We start from the raw sequence: 7,500 nt of genomic DNA on the forward strand, positions 1-7,500 counted from the left end.
TACTCTTCGGCTCGACAGCCAATCAGAACACACGTCTGACATGTGCAACGTGACACATTCAATAATATGATAAAATCTAATCTAATCCAGTTTAATCTGACATGATAGATGATGTCATGGCCGCCGCCTCCTCGTCTCTTTATTGATGAGAACAAACTGATCACGCTGCATGGTATGGTTACCATGGTAACCCTCAAGAGCACGCCGTCACTTTAAAAAAATTCAGCTGTTATCACAGCAACAAACCTGCATGTCTGAACCTGAGGCACACACACACACACACACACACACACACACACACACACACACACACACACACACACACACAGCAGCTGTTCCTGCATGACACCAGGTCAGCAGTGTGTCAGCCAATAGGAAGAGCCGCTGAGGAAACAGGAGCCATGTGTTTCCTGCTCGTCTTCCAGGTGTGTTTACCTTCACCACCAGTGCCAACCACAGTTATCTGATGTCCGGGTTGCCATGGAAACCAGACAGATGTTTCTTTATCAGGTGATCACCATGTTGCTGTCAGCTGTTCTGAGAAACACTGAGAACCAAACTCTGCACCGTCCACTCTGAGCCACGGAGCCAAGCCCCGCCCACCCGGCACCAAGCCCCACCCCATGCCTGCACCAAGCCCCACCCCTCAGACTGACAACTGATGACTCTATACTAATGTTAGTTTCTTAGCCTAGCGTAGCTCCAGTACTTTAGCCTAGCTTAGCCTAGCATAGCTCCAGTACATTAGCTTAGGTTAGCCTAGTGTAGCTCCTGTAAGTAAGTAAGTAAGTAAATTTTATTTATAGAGCACTTTTCCTAGATACAATCACAAAGAGCTGTACAGCATAGACAAAAATGCAATAAAATAGAGATATTAGACAACAGCACAAAGACAGACAACAACACAACAGCAAGTAACCTCACAGAGGCCCCAGAGACATCAGCAGTGAAAAGCCTGTCTAAAAAGATAGGTTTTAAGTTCTCTCTTAAAACCTTCAGTGGACTCTGTGCAGCGTAAAGTCACTGGGAGTGCATTCCAGAGGCGAGGGGCACTGGCCTGAAAAGACCGATCACCTCGTGTTTTAAATTTGGTGCGGGGGATCATCAAGAGTCTCTGGTCTGATGACCTTAGGGAACGTGAGGGAGAGCAGGGTCTCAGTAACTCAGTTATGTACAAAGGAGCTTGATCATGGAGGGCTCTGAAAGTAAGAACTAAAATCTTAAAATGAATCCTAAAAGTAACTGGTAACCAGTGTAAAGAATATAAAATTGGGGTGATATGATCCCTTTTTCTAGATCCAGTTATGAGCCTTGCTGCTGCGTTCTGCACAGTCTGAAGGCGATTTACAGCCTTTTTGTCAAAACACATAAAAAAAGTGTTGCAATAATCAATACGAGATGAAACAAAGGCATGAATTATCATCTCCATTTCAGGTTTTGAGATCATGGACCTCAGTTTAGCAATATTCCGCAAGTGATAAAAGCAGTTTTTCACCAGCTGTTTACAGTGGTGGTCCAAAGACATGTCCTTGTCAAGCACAACTCCTAAATTACGTAGGCTAGGTTGGACAGAGAGACCTAATTGACCTATGTGCTGCTTTATGAGGGGAATGGCAGTGTACTTTAGCTTAGCTTAGCCTAGCGTAGCTCCAGTACATTAGCTTAGCTTAGCCTAGCGTAGCTCCTGTACTTTAGCTTAGCTTAGCACAGCTCCAGAGTGGCAGAGAAGGGAGACAGTTCACTACTTCCTGTTTACCCCACTGCAACAACATCAGAGCTGCATGAGGAGCAGGTGGGAGGGGCTTGGAGGGGCTGGACATCAGGGGGAGGGGCTGAACCTCAGGGGGAGGGGCTGAACATCAGGTGGGAGGGGCTTGGAGGGGCTGGACTTCAGGGGAAGGGGCCAGAGCCCGTCTACGACGAGCCTCTCCACTCTCCATTAACCCCCATTGTATCGAACTTGGTTGCAGTTCCACCGTAATTCCACTGGGGGTGATCGTGGGCGAGTGCAGAATGAATGGGGCTCTATGGAGCTAAACGGCTAAATCTGTCTCTTACTCCTGTTTATGGTTGAAAAATCGCAAATCCTGTTGTAGTTTCTGAAAGTTCAATATGGATTATAGGTTAAAAGTGAAATTAGCGAGAACTTCTATCCTTTCAGTTTCCTACAGTTTGGGCTGTTGTTGGCCATAACACGCTAGCATTTGCTAATGAATGCTGATTGGTCAGTGACGGACTTGCGGCTGTTTACGACGAGGGATCCCACCTGATGGCACCTGAAGACCAAGAGAAACATGAAACCCCACTCTTAAGGAGGACTTTTCCATCAGAGTTGCTATTTGTGTACAGAGAATGTCTAATACAGCACAGACGGGCTCTCTGAGTGTCTCCGTCTGCTCTCCGGAGACGGGCTCTGGAAATCACCGTAAAGCACCACCTCTCAATGTGTGACGTCATCACACTTTTTAGAACATATAGGTGAACTTAAACAATCCAATATTCAGCTGAGTGTATTTTTTTAGCCCCAACTTTTGAAAACAGGATTCAAATTACTTGACAAAAAATTATTTCCAGAGAAAAGTGGATTTTTAGGGGTGTGTCCCCATAGACTCCCATTCATTCTGCACTCGCCCGCCAGCGCCCTCACATGGACAGAGACGTGTTTCCGAGACCCGGAAGTCAGACGGGAGTGGCACTTCTCCCCATATTAGAGATTCTCTGAAGGGGCTGAACCACAGGGGGCGGGGCTGAACCTCAGGGGGAGGGGCTTGGGAGGGACTGAACCTCAAGGGGAGGGGCTTAGGAGGGGCTGAACCTCAGGTGGGAGGGGCTTGGAGGGGCTGGCCCACAAGGGGAGGGGCTTGGGGGTTTTGAACCCAGCAGCTGTGCAGCTTGTCGTTTCCTCGGCGGGTCTTGGAATGTAACAGAAAGCCAGCGTGCAGAGGTCAGAGGTCAGAGGTCAGAGGTCACGAGCGGCGGGTCCTCCTCCACCTTCAGCGGCGTGACGACCACGGCCACAGACGGGAGGAGAAACGTGTTACAGCGCCACCATGTGACCACTCCTCACTCACTGCAGCTGTTAGAAAACTGGGAAAAGGGAATTCTGCCCCAAAAGTGGAATGTTCCTGTGTGTGTGTGTGTGTGTGTGTGTGTGTGTGTGTGTGCGTGCGTGCGCGCGCGTGCGGGCGTGCGTGCGTGCGTGCGTGCGTGCGTGTGTGTGTGTGTCTGAGTGTGGGACATGATCTGCAGCAGACTGTGTGGAACACAACATGTTCCTCACACAGAACAGATCTCAGGTCAGTTCACCACACAGAGCAGAACACACTCAGCAACCCTAACCCAGATTATAACCCCAGATTATGACATCTGGATTATAACAGAGTTAAATAACGCTGATATTGTCTATCAATACAAAACATCAAACTCTCTCTCTCTCTCTCCCTTACACACACACACACATGCTCACACACTCACTCACACACACACACACACACACACACACACACACACACACTCACACACTCACACACACACACACACAACAAATGGTGTTTCCTCTACGATTCACACTCTCTGTAGGAGATCTCACTCTGTTGTTTTTGGCACCCAGACACACACACACACACACACACACACACACACACACACACACACACAGACACACACACAGACACACACACACACACACACACACACACACACACACACACACACACACAGACACACACACACACACACACAGACACACACACAGACACACACACACACACACACACACACACACACACACACACACACACACACAGACACACACACACACACACACACACACACACACACACACACACACACACACACACACACACACACACACACACACACACACACACACTCCATTGTGCTCCTGCAGTAACCGGCTGCTTTAACTTTCATCACAACAGCAGAAAAAACTTGGAGCAGAGAAAAGACGCGCGTCACGGTCCCTGAACACAACACGGTCCCTGAACACAACACGGTCCGTGAACACATCAGCAAGATAACAGAACACAAGTTTAATGTTCCTGCGACAACGAACAACAGGAACATCCGATCCATGTCGGTACCAGCGGAGAACCTTTAAACTTTACCGACAGTCAGCTGAGAGCTGCAGAACACAGAACACAGAACACACAACACACAACACAGAACACACAACACACAACACAGAACACACAACACACAACACAGAACACACAACACACAACACAGAACACAGAACACACAACACAGAACACACAACACACAACACAGAACACACAACACACAACACAGAACACACAACACACAACACAGAACACAGAACACACAACACAGAACACACAACACACAACACACAACACAGAACCAACCTCCAGAACAAACAGAACCAACCTCCGGGCTCCGGGCTCCGGGCTCCGGGCTCCGGGCTCCGGGCTCCGGGCTCCGGGCTCCGGGCTCGGGCGGCTCAGGGACCCGGGGCGGCAGCGGGGATCCTCGGCGGCTTCCTCGCGTCTCTCCGGGAAAAGTTGATCAGATCCGGTCGCAGCGTCGCGAGTCTCCGCGTCCACATCAACACCGCTCCGCCAGATCACTGCGCACGGCGCGGCGTCAACGTCAGCACGTCGGCACGCACAGCACTTCCGCTCAGGCATTTCACAATAAGACGAAGTGTAAAAACAGCGGTCACTCAGCGTGTCCGAGCCAGTGCGGATCGGGCCGCGTACTTTTGTCCGAACCCGACCCGAACCCGAGCCGAACCCGACCCGAACCCGAGCCGAACCCGACCCGAACCCGAGCCGAACCAGAGCCGAACCCCAGATTTTACTCGTTCACCTGAAATATTCAACGTGTGGCCTTCAGTGTCGTCACGTAAACTCCAGCACTGTACAGGAAGTTGCCCAGAACAGACAGCAGGTCCCTCATTTTTCACTAAAATGATGTGACTGAACCCGAACCCACCCTCTAATCACACACACACACACACACACACACACACACACACACACACACACACACACACACACAACACACACACACACACACACACACACACACACTGAGCCTGGCAGACAGAAGATGCTGTAGATCCAGAGACACCACAGATGATATGAATCCTGTCAGGATCTCAGCTCAGGTCAGTTCAAAGGAGCGTTCTCCACGTTCTCCACGTTCTCCACGTTCTCCACGTTCTCCACGTTCTCCACGTTCTCCACGTTCTCACCGTTCTCAACGTTCTCCATGTTCTCCACGTTCTCCACGTTCTCTATGTTCTCCACGTTCTCCACGTTCTCAACGTTCTCCATGTACTCCACGTTCTCCGCGTTCTCCGCGTTCTCCACGTTCTCCACGTTCTCACCGTTCTCCACATTCTCCACGTTCTCCATGTTCTCCGCGTTCTCCGCGTTCTCCACGTTCTCCACGTTCTCCACGTTCTCCATGTTCTCCACGTTCTCCAAGTTCTCCACGTTCTCCATGTTCACCACATTCTCACCGTTCTCCACATTCTCCAAGTTCTCCACGTTCTCCATGTTCTCCGCGTTCTCCACGTTCTCCACGTTCTCCACGTTCTCCACGTTCTCCACGTTATCCACGTTCTCCATGTTGTCCACGTTCTCAACGTTCTCCATCTTCTCCACATTCTCCACGTTCTCAGTGCGTCTTGAGATCTGGTCTCTCAGGCCACAGTCAGAGTCCTGGGAGGCTTTTGTCCACATGGCATCAGAGGTGGAAACAGACAGGTGACCCGGGACGGCCTGAAGCCCCGCCCACTCGCTGTGACTCTCAGATCCAGGTGAAGAGCGGCTGCCTCATGGAGACTGTGTGCCTGCAGGGGGCGCTGCGTGACACACCAGCTCCTCTGAACACCACATGCAGGACCTCTGGACGTCTGATCCCAGAGAGCACAGAGACACTGCAGGTGGACCACAGAGACACTGCAGGTGGACCACAGAGACACTGCAGGTGGACCAGAGACACTGCAGGTGGACCACAGAGACACTGCAGGTGGACCACAGAGACACTGCAGGTGGACCAGAGACACTGCAGGTGGACCAGAGACACTGCAGGTGGACAAGAGACGCTGCAGGTGGACCACAGAGACACTGCAGGTGGACCAGAGACACTGCAGGTGGACCACAGAGACACGGCAGGTGGACCACAGAGACACTGCAGGTGGACCACAGAGACACTGCAGGTGGACCAGAGACACTGCAGGTGGACCAGAGACACTGCAGGTGGACCACAGAGACACTGCAGGTGGACCAGAGACACTGCAGGTGGACCACAGAGACACTGCAGGTGGACCAGAGAGACACTGCAGGTGGACCAGAGACACTGCAGGTGGACCACAGAGACACGGCAGGTGGACCACAGAGACACGGCAGGTGGACCACAGAGACACTGCAGGTGGACCAGAGACACTGCAGGTGGACCAGAGACACTGCAGGTGGACCACAGAGACACTGCAGGTGGACCACAGAGACACTGCAGGTGGACCACAGAGACACGGCAGGTGGACCACAGAGACACTGCAGGTGGACCACAGAGACACGGCAGGTGGACCACAGAGACGCTGCAGGTGGACCTGAGACACTGCAGGTGGACCTGTGGTCCACATGAGCGGAGGACCCGACCCTCAGCCACTGGAATAATCCACTCACCTGAGCTGACGGGGCGGGGGGAGCCGGGACACCTGCTGCTGCTGGTACACACACACACACACACCTGCTGGTACACTCACACACACACACACCTGCTGGTACACACACACACACCTGCTGGTACACTCACACACACACACACCTGCTGGTACACACACACACACCTGCTGGTACACTCACACACACACACACACACACACACACACACCTGCTGGTACACACACACACACCTGCTGGTACACACACACACCTACTGGTACACACACACACACACACACACACCTGCTGGTACACACACACACACCTGCTGGTACACACACACACACACCTGCTGGTACACACACACACACACCTACTGGTACACACACACACAAACACCTGCTGGTACACACACACACCTGCTGGTACACACACACACACACACACACACACCTGCTGTCACACACCTGCTGGTACACACACACACACACCTGCTGGTACACACACACACACCTGCTGGTACAAACATACAAACACACACACACACACACACACACACACACATCCGCTGGTACACACACACACACCTGCTGGTACACACACACAAACACACACACTGGTACACACACACACACCTGCTGGTACACACACACAAACACACACACTGGTACACACACACACACACCTGCTGGTACACACACACAAACACACACACTGGTACACACACACACACCTGCTGGTACACACACACACACACACACACACGCTGGTACACACACACACACACACACACGCTGGTACACACACACACACACACCTGCTGGTACACACACACAAACACACA

General features: G+C 51.8%; 1 protein-coding gene across 2 annotated transcripts in view; it reads right to left on the bottom strand.

The window, feature by feature from the left end:
- ccdc120a (coiled-coil domain containing 120a) overlaps positions 1–7,500 on the bottom strand; it is a 46,972-nt gene that overhangs the window by 22,672 nt on the left and 16,800 nt on the right. Inside the window, exon 1 of one of the 2 annotated variants that reach the window (XM_030055303.1) lies at positions 4,389–4,579. The exons of the other annotated variant lie outside the window; for it this stretch is intronic. The gene's annotated coding sequence lies outside the window, so the exon portion shown is untranslated. Of the gene's footprint in view, positions 1–4,388; positions 4,580–7,500 lie in introns of those variants that run through there. 2 annotated transcript variants of the gene reach the window in all.

Source organism: Myripristis murdjan, chromosome 7 (assembly GCF_902150065.1).
Source record: "Myripristis murdjan chromosome 7, fMyrMur1.1, whole genome shotgun sequence".
Classification (NCBI taxonomy): Eukaryota; Metazoa; Chordata; class Actinopteri; order Holocentriformes; family Holocentridae; genus Myripristis; species Myripristis murdjan.